At 44.9% G+C, this 14,390-nt stretch overlaps 1 protein-coding gene and 1 long non-coding RNA gene across 13 annotated transcripts in view; one reads left to right on the forward strand and one right to left on the reverse strand.

Annotated features, from left to right (window-relative positions):
- The window catches only part of LOC118376514 (FERM domain-containing protein 4A-like), a 446,877-nt gene that overhangs the window by 170,495 nt on the left and 261,992 nt on the right, over positions 1-14,390 (forward strand). Inside the window, exon 1 of one of the 12 annotated variants that reach the window (XM_052474920.1) lies at positions 2,067-2,147. The exons of 10 other annotated variants lie outside the window; for them this stretch is intronic. The gene's annotated coding sequence lies outside the window, so the exon portion shown is untranslated. Of the gene's footprint in view, positions 1-2,066; positions 2,148-2,290; positions 2,625-14,390 lie in introns of those variants that run through there. One more of the 12 variants, XM_052474919.1, reaches the window with a different exon arrangement.
- Positions 1-14,390, reverse strand: part of LOC127910610 (uncharacterized) — a 115,475-nt gene that overhangs the window by 47,955 nt on the left and 53,130 nt on the right. The gene's annotated exons all lie outside the window — the stretch shown is intronic.

Genomic DNA, 14,390 nt, shown 5'->3' on the forward strand with positions numbered 1-14,390 from the left:
GCTGATTAAGGAGGTAGTTCTGACGGTTTCTCCAACTGTAGCCTCCAGTGAACACAGTGGCCAAATTTAGGTCATTCAGAATGAGACTCAGTTCAACGGCTGGAGTTTGAACCACAAGGCAGCATCTGTAGCCAAACCAAACAAAAGAGCTAGCTAGGAGAACTGTTTTAGAAACAAGCAAGAAAAGAGTGTGAGAGAGAGGGGGGATGAGAGAGAGGGGGAGGATAGAGAGGGAGGAGAGGGAGGAAGGGGGAGATGGGGAGGATAGAGAGAAAGAGAGTAGTGAGAGAGAAGGGGGATGGGAGAGAGGGAGGAAGGGAGAGGGGGGAGGATAGAGAGAAAGAGAGTAGTGAGAGAGAGGGGGGATGAGAGATGGAGGAAGGGAGAGAGGGGGAGGATAGAGAGAAAGAGAGTAGTGAGAGAGAGGGGGATGGGAGGAAGGGAGAGAGGGGGAGGAGAAAGAGAGCAGTAGAGAGAAAGAGAGCAGTGGAGAGGGAGAGAGAGGGGGATGGGAGGGAGGGGGAGGAGAAAAGAGGAAGAGAGAGAAGAGGAGGGGGGAGGATAGAGAGAAAGAGAGAGAGTGAGAGAGAGGGGGGGAGGATAGAGAGAAAGAGAGTAGTGAGAGAGAGAGGGGGAGGATAGAGAGGGGGAAGGGAGAGGGGGAGGGGAGAAAGGATAGAGAGAGGGGGAGGATAGAGAGAAAGAGAGTAGTGAGAGGGGGTAGAGAGGGGGGAAGGGATAGAGAGAAAGAGAGTAGTGAGAGAGGGGGGATAGAGAGAAAGAGAGTAGTGAGAGAGAGGGGGGAGGATAGAGAGGGGTGAGAGAGGGGGGAGGATAGAGGGGGGAGGATAGAGAGAAAGAGAGTAGTGAGAGAGAGGGGGAGGATAGAGAGAAAGAGAGTAGTGAAAGAGAGGGGGAGGATAGAGAGAAAGCGGGAAGGAGAGAGAGGGGGGAGGATAGAGAGAAAGAGAGGGAGAGAGAGGGGGATAGAGAGAAAGAGAGTAGTGAGAGAGAGGGGGGGGAGGATAGAGAGAAAGAGAGTAGTGAGAGGGGAGAGGGGGAGGATAGAGAGGGGGATTGGAGAGAGGGGGGAGGATAGAGAGAAAGAGAGTAGTGAGAGAGAGGGGGGGATAGAGAGAAAGAGAGTAGTGAGAGAGAGGGGGGAGGATAGAGAGAAAGAGAGTAGTGAGAGAGAGGGGGGAGGATAGAGAGGGGGGAAGGGAGAGAGGGGGGAGGATAGAGAGAAAGAGAGTAGTGAGAGAGAGGGGGGAATAGAGAGAAAGAGAGTAGTGAGAGAGGGGGGGATAGAGAGGGGGAAGGGAGAGAGGGGGAGGATAGAGAGAAAGAGAGTAGTGAGAGAGAGGGGGGAGGATAGAGAGAAAGAGAGTGAGTGAGAGAGAGGGGAGGATAGAGAGGGGGAAGGGAGAGAGGGGAGGATAGAGAGAAAGAGAGTAGTGAGAGAGTGAAAACAGTAGCTGCATCCTCTCCTGAATTGAGGACATTATGAACATTTCTGATTGTATTAAGAGAGAGACAAACAAACAAAAACAAAAGCAACGTTTTATCTTGCTTTGTCGATTTCAAAAAAGCTTTTGACTCAATTTGGAATGAGGGCCTGCTGTATAAACGGATGGAAAGCTGTGTTGGGGGCTATGATATTATAAAATCAATGTACACAAACAATAAGTGTGTCTGATAGTTTTTGTCTTTTTCTTTAATTTGCTATGTAGATTGTTGTTGTTATTGTTTTTTGTGTGTGTTTTTTTCACTTCCTTTGGCAATGTAAACACATGTTTCCCATGACAATAAAGCCCTTGAATTGATTTGAGAGAGACCTTTCCCAGATGAATTTTGGCTCCTGGTGCGCAGATCAAGATGTCTATTTGTAGGTCGTTCTTCGGCTGTTCCTAGTAGGCTACACACACACACATACACACCTACACACACACACAGTCGTCTGCAATTTATTATGACTGAGAGCTGCAGAAAGAAAATTCCCCTTTACTCTCTCCCCGCCCCCACAGCCAGCCCCCGTTATTATCATGTTTTCGTACTAGCAGCATTGATGACAGAACAGGCTAGGAGGAGAGGAAAAGAAAATAGCGTGGATTCATTGACTCGCACACAGTTTGGGATTATTTGATTCCGTAAGTCCCCTCTGTCTTTCGTTTTTGGTACAGTCTCCCTCTCTGCATGTTCATTGCGTTGGTGTTTCTGCTGGGCGCCGGTGTCTCAAGGGAGAGGGGGGGGGTGCTCGGGTGGTCTGAATAGCCGGGAAGAAGCGTCTGTTTCGGTGGGAGGATGAACCATTGAACGGTGCAGCGCTGCTGGTTGGAAGCGGGCCAGGGTCGCTGTGTGGGAGAGAGCTCGTTCAGAAGGAGATGGGATGTCTTGGCTCCGTTGTCAACCCGGATTAACGGAAAACGGGGATAGGGTTGCAACGCTTCTCCTGTGTGAGTCGCACCGGTCACTCACTATTACAAGGATGCTGATGGCGTTCTAGGCCGGGGAACAAGGATTTTACCAACTGGATTTATTGCAACGTTTATTGGGATTATTTCAGGCTCGATAAATCTAAAAGTACGTGTGGAATTGTGTTTGAGCGACCCAGACATTCTCCAAAGGTAAATGTCGATCTTCCGCTTTCTGCTGTTGGCCTATCGACCCATGTCAAAACGTCGGCCACTTTCATTATGCGACCGTGTGCATTGCATGTGTAACACGGTCCATTTGTAGTTTATCCCGAAATGCGGGTTTGTGTTTGAATATATCGCTGGGTAGGCTACAATCGAAAAGCCTAGCTAAAATATAAATAGCATGGTTAGCCAACTATCAGAAAACCAGCAATAATTTCTACCCTGTCTACCGATGTGACTAGAGGCAGTTATCATCTGTAGCCTGCAGAGGATGCATTCAAACTTGCCTTGCAATGGGTCAAAAATGTCGGCGAGTGAATCATTCTTATTATGTAGAGAGCTCGTCTGCAGCTTGTTTAGGATTCAAACTCTCAATCATGCCTCCGTCTGAACTAAGCATCGTGTCTGTTTCACCATGTGAATAGGGAATATTTTGTGATGTGTTATTACAGTGTTATTGTGCGTGTGGACGGACATAGCCTGGCTGCGTACCAAATTGAATAGATTGTTTCCAGTTTAGGGTCACACTGATACAATGTTTCAAGAACTGTGCTTCAACTCGTGCTTTATCCTAATAGGGATACGATGTAAGATTTCAAACCTGTCAGCTACATTCACAGATGGTAGATAGTTTTTGTCATGACTGAACAGCCCATGCCTATGTAGACTGGAGAGTAAATGACTTCAGTGTTATGGAAATATCCGGTTTTAAGTGTTGGTCTTGTGTTCCTAGTAGATTTGATGTGACTGCTGTCTCATGATGTTTCAGTGCATTTAATGGAAGGTGATCTGGTGAGATTGATTTAGTCTTTTATCAGACACTCTTTTCCAGAGCGATTTACAGTAAGTAGTAAGTACATACATCTTCGTACTAGAAATCTATTTTTGGTAACTTTCACACCCATTCAGTGTAGCAAGTGTCAAAACTTTGTCACATGTTGTAGCCTTCAATTCTTAATGATCTTTTACTTTATTTTTGTATTTAAAAATCATTGAATATTGTGTAGATTGAGTGACCTTGTCCTCCTTGGATTGGGTTACCTAAACAGCAGAGCCAGTGATTTGTAACTGTGCCTGTTATTGTGGTGTTCTTCTCCCTTAGTGCCTCAAGCAAAGCCTCCTCATTCTCTGGTGTACTTTAGTATAACAGAGAGAGAACATGCTGCCTGTATGTAGATAAGACAGTCGGTGTGTGGTGTATGTCTGTGTGCTACAGCCTTATCTGTGTCTGCATTTCAGTTCTAGGGGTCAGTGGATTTCTGGCCAGTGATCTCTATCATAATCTACCTCTGGTCCAGACAGGGAGATCTTGCACAGGCAGCATGGACTGGCTGGTGTTAGGACATCTTGGGAACGCAGAGGAGTCATTTGGGAGAATATTCACAGACCAGACTATAGCTGACTGGCAGCTCATTTACATCTACGTTCTGAAACTGTGGGAGAACAAAACTCCAGGACCTAAGGAGTGGCCTGTAGTGCTGCATAGTGCACATGTCACAGCAAGCTAAATGAGTGCAACACATAACAAAAAGCCACAGACCACGGCTTGAGACACTGTATTAAAGTGGTACAGTACCAGTTGAACGTTTGGACACACATACTCATTCAAGGGTTTTTCTTTATTTTTACTATTTTATACATTGTAGAATAATAGTGAAGACATCAAAACGATGATGTAACACATGGAATCGTGTAGTAACCAAAAAGTGTTAAACAAATCTATATACAGCTTTGCACATTCTTGGCATTCTCAACCAGCTTCATTAGGTAGTCACCGGGAATGCATTTCAGTTAACAGGTGTGCCTTGTTAAAAGTACATTTGTGGAATTTCTTTCCTTCTTAATGCGTTTGAGCCATTTAATTGTGTTGTGACAAGGTAGGAGTGGTATACAGAAGATAGCCATATTTGGTATAATACGAAGTCCATATTATGGCAAGAACAGCTCAAATAAGCAAACAACAACGACAGTCCATCATTACTTTAAGACATGAAGGTCAGTCAATGCGGCAAATATCAAGAACTTTGAAAGTTTCTTCAAGTGCAGTCGCAAAAACCATGAAGCACTATGATGAAACTGTCTCTCTTGAGGACGGCCACAGGAAAGGAAGATCCAGAGTTACCTTGAATGAGTAGGTGTGTCCAAACTTTTGACTGGTACTGTATTTCTAATAGAGGTCATTCCAACTAATAATAAGGTTGTTCTACTACTAGGCGAGTGAAGACTAGCAGTAGAAGAGGTGGAGGTTGTTTGAGTGCAGGTGCAGCCACTTTAAACCTTAAACCACAGAGAGGTAGGGACAACTAAGCCCATCAAAGGAAGCTGTACTAAAGGCACACACACACACACACACACACACACACACACACACACACACACACACACACACACACACACACACACACACACACACACACACACACACACACACACACACACACACACACACACACACACACACAGGCAGCAGCCTCAGGGCAGAGCTCAGCTCACACAGGGGTAGGTGTTGAAACAATCTTGAACTATTGCTCTCTTTTTATCTCGATTAGATTCAAAAGGCTTTATTGGCAGGGGAAACAATTCAATTCCAGGGGCTTTATTGGCAGGGAAACAATTCAATTCCAGGGGCTTTATTGGCATGGGAAACAATTCAATTCCAGGGGCTTTATTGGCGTGGGAAACAATTCAATTCCAGGGGCTTTATTGGCGTGGGAAACAATTCAATTCAAAGGGCTTTATTGGCACTGAAACAGTTCAATGCAAAGGACTTTATTGGCACTGGAAACAGTTCAATGCAAAGGGCTTTATTGGCACTGGAAACAGCTCAATTCAAAGGGCTTTAAAAACAGCTCAATTCAATTTATTGGCACTGAAACAGCTCAATTCAAAGGGCTTTGGTGAAACATAAATTTGGGCACACTGCAGTTTATTGGAAACAGTTCAATTCAAAGGGCTTTATTGGCACTGGAAACAGTTCAATTCAAAGGGCTTTATTGGCACTGGAATTGGCACAGTTCAATTCAAAGGGCTTTATTGGCACTGGTTCAAACAGTTCAATTCAAAGCTCAATTCAAAGGGCTTTATTGGCACTGGAAACAGCTCAATTCAATTCAAAGGGGCTTTATTGGCACTGGAAACAGTCAATGCAAAGGGATTTATTGGCACTGGAAACAGCTCAATTCAAAGGGCTTTATTGGCACTGGAAACAGTTCAATTCAAAGGGCTTTATTGGCACTGGAAACAGTTCAATAAAGGGCTTATTGGCACTGGAAGTTCAATGCAAAGGGATTTATTGGCACTGGAAACAGTTCAATGCAAAGGGCTTTATTGGCACTGGAAACAGCTCAATTCAAAGGGGCACTGAAACAGAATTCAAAGGGCTTTATTGGCACTTCAATATTGGCACTCAAAGGGATTCATTGGCACTGAAACAGTTCAATGCAAAGGGATTTAAACAGTTCAATGCAAAGGGCTTCATTGGCACTGGAAACAGCTCAATTCAAAGGGCTTTATTGGCACTGGAAACAGTTCAATGCAAAGGGCTTTATTGGCACTGGAAACAGCTCAATTCAAAGGGCTTTATTGGCACTGGAAACAGTTCAATTCAAAGGGCTTTATTGGCACTGGAAACAGTTCAATTCAAAGGGCTTTATTGGCACTGGAAACAGTTCAATTCAAAGGGCTTTATTGGCACTGGAAACAGTTCAATGCAAAGGATTTATTGGCACTGGAACAGTTCAATGCAAAGGGATTTATTGGCACTGGAAACAGCTCAATTCAAAGGGCTTTATTGGCAAAACAGTTCAATGCAAAGGGCTTCAATGGGGAACAATTCAATTCAATGGGCTTATTGGCACTGGAAACATACAGTTGAAGTCGGAAGTTTACATACACCTTAGCCAACTACATTTAAACTCAGTTTTTCACAATTCCTGACATTTAATCCTAGTAAGAATTCCCTGTCTTAGGTCAGTTAGGATTGCCACTTTATTTTAAGAATGTGAAATGTCAGAATAATAGTAAAGATAATGATTTATTTCAGATTTTATTTATTTCATCACATTCCCAGTGGGTCAGAAGTTTACATACACTCAGTTAGTATTTGGTAGCATTGCCTTTAAATTGTTTATCTTGGGTCAAACGTGGCCAAGACTATGGCCAAGACCACTATGGCCAAGACCAAACGTTTCGGGTAACCTTCCACAAGTTTCCCACAATAAGTTGGGTGAATTTTGGCCCATTCCTCCTCAGAGCTGGTGTAACTGAGTCATGTTTGTAGGCCTCCTTGCTTGCACACACTTGTTCAGTTTTTCTATAGGGTTGAGGTCAGGGCTTTGTGATGGCAGCTCCAAAACCTTGACTTTGTTGTCCTTGACTTTGTTGACCCCATAACATGATGCTGCCACCCCGTGCTTCACGGTTGGGATGGTGTTCTTCGCTTGCAAGCCTCCCCCTTTTTCCTCCAAACATAACGATGGTCATTATGGCCAAACAGTTCTATTTTTGTTTCATCAGACCAGAGGACATTTCTCCAAAAAGTATGATCTTTGACCCGTGTGCAGTTTCAAACCGTAGTCTGGCTTTTTATGGTGGTTTTGGAGCAGTGGCTTCTTCCTTGCTGAGCGTCCTTTCAGGTTATGTCGATATAGGACTTGTTTTACTGTGGATATAGCTTCTTTGTACCTGTTTCTTCCAGCATCTTCACAAGGTCCTTCGCTGTTGTTCTGGGATTGATTTGCACTTTTCGCACCAAAGTACGTTAATCTCTAAGAGACAGAACGAGTCTCCTTCCTGAGCAGTATGGCGGCTGTGTGGTTCCATGGTGTTTGTACTTGCGTACTATTGTTTGTACAGATGAATGTGGTACCTTCAGGCGTTTGGAAATTGCTCCCAAGGATGAACCAGACTTGTGGAGGTCTACAATTGTTTTCCCGAGGTCTTAGCTGATTTCTTTTGATTTTCCCATGATATCAAGCAAAGAGGCACTGAGTTTGAAGGTAGGCCTTGAAATACAGTGGGGCAAAAAAGTATTTAGTCAGCCACCAATTGTGCAAGTTCTCCCACTTAAAAAGATGAGAGAGGCCTGTAATTTTCATCATAGGTACACTTCAACTATGACAGACAAATGAGAAAAGAATCCAAAAAATCACATTGTAGGATTTTAATGAATTTATTTGCAAATTATGGTGGAAAATAAGTATTTGGTCACCTACAAACAAGCAAGAATCCTGGCTCTCACAGACCTGTAACTTCTTCTTTAAGAGGCTCCTCTGTCCTCCACTCGTTACAAGTATTAATGGCACCTGTTTGAACTTGTTATTAGTATAAAATACACCTGTCCACAACCTCAAACAGTCACACTCCAAACTCTACTATGGCCAAGACCAAATAGCTATCAAAGGACACCAGAAACAAAATTGTAAAAAAGCCTACCATCAGTAACACACTACACCGCCAGGACTCAAATCCTGCAGTGCCAGACATGTCCCCTGCTTAAGCCAGTACATGTCCAGGCCCATCTGAGGTTTGCTAGAGAGCATTTGGATGATCCAGAAGAAGATTGGGAGAATGTCATATGATCAGATGAAACCAAAATATAACTTTTTGGTAAACACTCAATTCGTCGTGTTTGGAGGACAAAGAATGCCAGGTTGCATCCAAAGAACACCATACCTACTGTGAAGCATGGGGGTGGAAACATCATGCTTTGGGGCTGTTTTTCTGCAAAGGGACCAGGACGACTGATCTGTGTAAAGGAAAGAATGAATGGGGCCATGTATCGTGAGATTTTGAGTGAAAACCTCCTTCCATCAGCAAGGGCATTGAAGATGAAACGTGGCTGGGTGTTTCAGCATGACAATGATCCCAAACACACCGCCCGGGCAACGAAGGAGTGGCTTCCTAAGAAGCATTTCAAGGTCCTGGAGTGGCCTAGCCAGTCTCCAGATCTCAACCCCATAGAAAATCTTTGGAGGGAGTTGAAAGTCTGTGTTGCCCAGCAACAGCCCCAAAACATCACTGCTCTAGAGGAGATCTGCATGGAGGAATGGGCCAAAATACCAGCAACAGTGTGTGAAAACCTTGTGAAGACTTAAAGAAAACGTTTGACCTCTGTCATTGCCAACAAAGGGTATATAGCAAAGTATTGAGAAACTTTTGTTATTGACCAAATACTTATTTTCCACCATAATTTGCAAATGAATTAATAAAAAATCCTACAATGTGATTTTCTGTATTTTTCTTTTCTCATTTTGTCTGTCATAGTTGAAGTGTACCGATGATGACAATTTAATTGGGAGAACTTGCACAATTGGTGGCTGACTAAATACTTTTTTGCCCCACTGTACATCCACAGGTACACCTCCAATTGACTCAAATGATGTCAATTTGCATATCAGAAGCTTCTAAAGCCATGACATAATTTTCTGGAATTTTCCAAGTTGTTTAAAGGCACAGTCAACTTAGTGTATGTGAACTTCTGACCCACTGGAATTGTGATACAGTGAATTATAAGTGAAATAATCTGTCTGTAAACAATTGTTGGAAAAATGACTTGTGTCATGCACAAAGTAGATGTCCTAACCGACTTGCCAAAACTATAGTTTGTTAACAAGACATTAGTGGAGTGGTTGAAAACTAGTTTTAATGACTCCCAACATAAGTGTATGTAAACTTCCGACTTCAACTGTATGTTTACATTGCCAAAGCAAGTGAAATAGATAAACAATAGTGAAATAAACAATCAAAATTAAAACATATGTTTACATTACCTAAGCAAACCTCTCTCTCTATTACATTTTCAATTTCAATTCAAAGGGCGTTGTTGGCATAGGAAACACATGTTTACATCGTCATAGCAAATGGAATAGACAATAAACAGAAGGGAAATAAATAACAGAATAATTAGTGAACATTACACTCACAAAAGGTTTAAAGGAATGTAGACATTTCTCTCTCTATCTCTCTCTCTCTCTCTCTCTCTCTCTCTCTCTCTCTCTCCTCTCTCTCTCTCTCTCTCTCTCTCTCTCTCTCTCTCTCTCTCTCTCTCTCTCTCTCTCTCTCTCTATCTCTCGCTCTCTCTCTCTCTCTCTCTATCTCTCGCTCTCTCTCTTTCTCTGTCTCTCTCTCTCTCTCTCTCTCTTTCTCTGTCTCTCTCTCTCTCTTCTTTCTCTGTCTCTCTCTCTCTCTTTCTCTCTTTCTCTCTCTCTCTCTCTCTCTCTCTCTCTCTCTCTCTCTCTCTCTCTCTCTCTCTCTCTCTCTCTCTCTCTCTCTCTCTCTCTCTCTCTCTTCTCTCTCTCTCTCTCTCTCTCTCTCTCCTCTCTCTCTCTCTCTGCGCTCTCTCTCTCTCTCTCTCGCTCTTGCGCTCTCTCTCTGCGCTCTCTCTCTGTCTGTCACGTTCTCTATTTCTGTCCTCGGCCCGCTGCCAATTCTCACATCCATCTTCTCACCCTGCTGCTATAGTGGACCACATGGTGAGGTTTACCCACTACCCACACAAAGTCACAGGAACCTGTAGTGATCCTAAGTTAAGAGGTGTACCAGCAGAGCTATGCCAGGGGGGTGACTCAGGGTGTCAAGATGAGATGGCTGACTGTCCACCTGCTTTCTGCCCTCTCCCTCGCTCTCTTAATTCAAAGGGCTTTACTGGCATGGGAAACATATGTTTACATTGCCCAAGCAAGTGAAATAGATCATAAACAAACACATAAAGTAAACATTACACTCACAAATGTTCCAAAGGAATAGAGACACTTCAAATGTCATATTATGGCTATGTACAGTGTTGTAATGATGTGCGTCTCTCTCTCGCTCTGGGTGAAATAGGGTTCACACAGCTAAAGGAACCCATAAGCCCGCTACCTATCGAAAAACCAAAGATTTCACATGGCAATCCCATGATACCTCCCAGTGTGTGTGTTTCAACTTTTATTTGTCACATGCACAAGTAGAGTGAAATGCTGTGTGTGTGTTAGCCCCACCCTGACCCTGGCCAGGACTGTTTCCATGGTTATGTTATATGTTTATGTCTCACTCTGTCACTCTGTTACTGTGTCTGAAGGGGGTGCTGGAGGTGTGTGTGTTTTAGAGATGGGTAGCGATAGACATTAGTGTGTGTGTGTGTTTTAGAGATGCGTAGCGATAGACATTAGTGTGTGTGTGTGTGTGTGTGTTTAGAGATGCGTAGCGATAGACATTAGTGTGTGTGTGTGTGTTTAGAGATGCGTAGCGATAGACATTAGTGTGTGTGTGTGTGTGTGTGTGTGTGTTGTTTAGAGATGCGTAGCGATAGACATTAGTGTGTGTGTGTGTTTAGAGATGCGTAGCGATAGACATTAGTGTGTGTGTGTGTGTGTGTTTTAGAGATGCGTAGCGATAGACATTAGTGTGTGTGTGTGTGTGTGTTTAGAGATGCGTAGCGATAGACATTAGTGTGTGTGTGTGTGTGTGTGTTTTAGAGATGCGTAGCGATATACATTAGTGTGTGTGTGTGTGTTTAGAGATGCGTAGCGATAGACATTAGTGTGTGTGTGTGTGTGTGTGTTTTAGAGATGCATAGCGATAGACATTAGTGTGTGTGTGTGTGTTTAGAGATGCGTAGCGATAGACATTAGTGTGTGTGTGTGTGTGTGTGTTTAGAGATGCATAGCGATAGACATTAGTGTGTGTGTGTGTGTTTAGAGATGCGTAGCGATAGACATTAGTGTGTGTGTTTTAGAGATGTGTAGCGATAGACATTAGTGTGTGTGTGTTTAGAGATGTGTAGCGATAGACATTAGTGTGTGTGTGTGTGTGTGTGTGTGTGTGTGTGTGTTTAGAGGTGGGTAGCGATAGACATTAGTGTGTGTGTGTGTGTGTGTGTGTGTGTGTGTGTGTGTGTGTGTGTGTGTGTGTGTGTGTGTGTGTGTGTGTGTGTGTGTGTGTGTGTGTGTGTGTGTGTGTGTGTGTGTGTGTGTGTGTGTGTGTGTGTGTGTTTTTCTTTGTGTTTTAGCGAGTGGTGTGTGTCTGACATGACATGTTTCAGTTTCAAGTCTTTATGTCATGTGCACAGTGAAAGGGATACAGTGAAATGCTCAAACCCAACAATGGAATTCAATAACAATATATTACTAGATATGTATAGGGGTAAGGTGACAAGGATACTGGAGTGATGGAGGTAGATATGATAGGGGTAATGTGACAGGGATACTGGAGTGATGGAGGTAGATATGTATAGGGGTAATGTGACAGGGATACTGGAGTGATGGAGGTAGATATGTATAGGGGTAATGTGACAGGGATACTGGAGTGATGGAGGTAGATATGTATAGGGGTAAGGTGACAGGGATACTAGAGTGATGGAGGTAGATATGTATAGGGGTAATGTGACAGGGATACTGGAGTGATGGAGGTAGATATGTATAGGGTAATGTGACAGGGATACTAGAGTGATAGAGGTAGATATGTATAGGGATAATGTGACAGGGATACTGGAGTGATGGAGGTAGATATGTATAGGGATAATGTGACAGGGATACTAGAGTGATGGAGGTAGATATGTATAGGGTAATGGACAGGGATACTGGAGTGATAGAGGTAGATATGTATAGGGTAATGTGACAGGGATACTGGGTGATAGAGTCAGATATGTATAAATGGATAATGTGACATATACTGGAGTGTAGAGGAGCAAAGGGATGGCGGGATGTGTGTGTGTATAGAGTGACAGGGATACTGGAGTGATACGCAGGGCCCCTGTTGAGTGTTGGGCAACAGTGTGTGATAAATAGAGAGCAGGTCCTGTGAGTGTGTGTAGGAGTATAACGGTACAGTGTGTGTGAGTAGCAAAGGATGGCTGTGTGTGTGTGTTAGAGTGACAGTGTGTGTGGGCACGCAGGGCCCTTTGAGTGTGTGTTGGAGTGGCAGTGTGTGTGAGTACGCAGGGTCCTGTGAGTGTGTTGGAGTGACAGTGTGTGTGAGCACGCAGGGCCCTGTGAGTGTGTGTTGGAGGGCAGTGTGTGTGTGGGCACGCAGGGCCCTGTGAGTGTGTGTTGGAGTGACAGTGTGTGTGTGGCACGCAGGGCCCTGTGAGTGTGTGTTGGAGTGGCAGTGTGTGTGTGGGCACGCAGGGCCCTGTGAGTGTGTGTTGGGTGGCAGTGTGTGTGTGTACGCAGGGCCCTGTGAGTGTGTTGGAGTGACAGTGTGTGTGTGGGCACGCAGGGAGCCCTGTGAGTGTTGGAGGGCAGTGTGTGTGTGGGAGTGAGGCCCTGGAGTGTGTGTTGGGGCAGTGTGTGTGTGCAGGGGCCCTGTGAATGTGTGTTGGAGTGACAGTGTGTGAGTGTGTGTTGGGCCCTGTGAGTGTGGCCCTGTGAGTGTGTGTTGGAGTGAGTGTGTGAGTGTGCAGTTGGAGTGACAGTGTGTGTGAGCCCTGTGTGTTGTTGGAGTGACAGTGTGTGTGAGTGTGTGTTGGAGGACAGTGTGTGAGTGTGTGTTGGAGTGACAGTGTGTGTGAGTGTGTGTTGGAGTGACAGTGTGTGTGGAGTGTGTTTGGAGTGACAGTGTGTGTGAGTGTGTGTTGGAGTGACAGTGTGTGTGAGTGTGTGTTGGAGTGACAGTGTGAGTGTGTGTTGGAGTGACAGTGTGTGTGAGTGTGTGTTGGAGTGACAGTTTGTGAGTGTGTGTGGAGTGACAGTGTGTGTGGAGTGTGTGTTGGAGTGACAGTGTGTGAGTGTGTGTTGGAGTGACAGTGTGTGTGAGTGTGTGTTGGAGTGACAGTGTGTGTGAGTGTGTGTTTGGGTGACAGTGTGTGTGAGTGTGTGTTGGAGTGACAGTGTGTGTGAGTGTGTGTTGGAGTGACAGTGTGTGTGAGTGTGTTGGAGTGACAGTGTGTGTGAGTGTGTGTTGGAGTGACAGTGTGTGTGAGTGTGTGTTGGAGTGACAGTGTGTGTGAGTGTGTGTTGGAGTGACAGTGTGTGTGAGTGTGTGTTGGAGTGACAGTGTGTGTGAGTGTGTGTGGAGTGACAGTGTGTGTGTGAGTGTGTGTTGGCATGACAGTGTGTGTGAGTGTGTGTTGGAGTGACAGTGTGTGTGAGTGTGTGTTGGAGTGACAGTGTGTGTGAGTTTGTGTTGGAGTGACAGGGTGCGTGAGTGTGTTGGAGTGACAGTGTGTGTGAGTGTGTGTTGGGTGACAGTGTGTGAGTGTGTGTTGGGTGACAGTGTGTGTGAGTGTGTGTTGGAGTGACAGTGTGTGTGAGTGGTGTGCGTTGGAGTGACAGTGTGAGTGTGTGTTGGAGTGAGTGTGTGTGGGAGTGACAGTGTGTGTGAGTGTGTGTTGGAGTGACAGTGTGTGTTGGAGTGACAGTGTGTGTGAGTGTGTGTTGGGTGACAGTGTGTGTTGGGTGACAGTGTGTGTGTGAGTGTGCATAGAGACGATGCAAAGATTGAAATTAAAGGTCAATAAAGGTTAACTCAGATGGTTCGTAGATGGTCCGTGTGTAGATGGTCCGTGTATGGTGGTCTGTGTCGATGGTCCGTGTAGATGGTCCGTGTAGATGGTCCGTGTAGATGGTCCGTGTAGATGGTCGTGTAGATGGTCCGTGTAGATGGTCGACGCAGATGGTCCGTGTAGATGGTCAGTGTAGATGGTCCGTGTAGATGGTCCGTGTAGATGGTCCGTGCGGTAGATGGTCCGCGGTAGATGGTCCGCGTAGATGGTCCGTGGAGATGGTCAGTGTAGATGGTCCGTGTAGATGGTCCGTGTAGATGGTCCGTGTGGAT

This window comes from Oncorhynchus keta, chromosome 22, assembly GCF_023373465.1.
Source record: "Oncorhynchus keta strain PuntledgeMale-10-30-2019 chromosome 22, Oket_V2, whole genome shotgun sequence".
In the NCBI taxonomy this organism is placed as follows: Eukaryota; Metazoa; Chordata; class Actinopteri; order Salmoniformes; family Salmonidae; genus Oncorhynchus; species Oncorhynchus keta.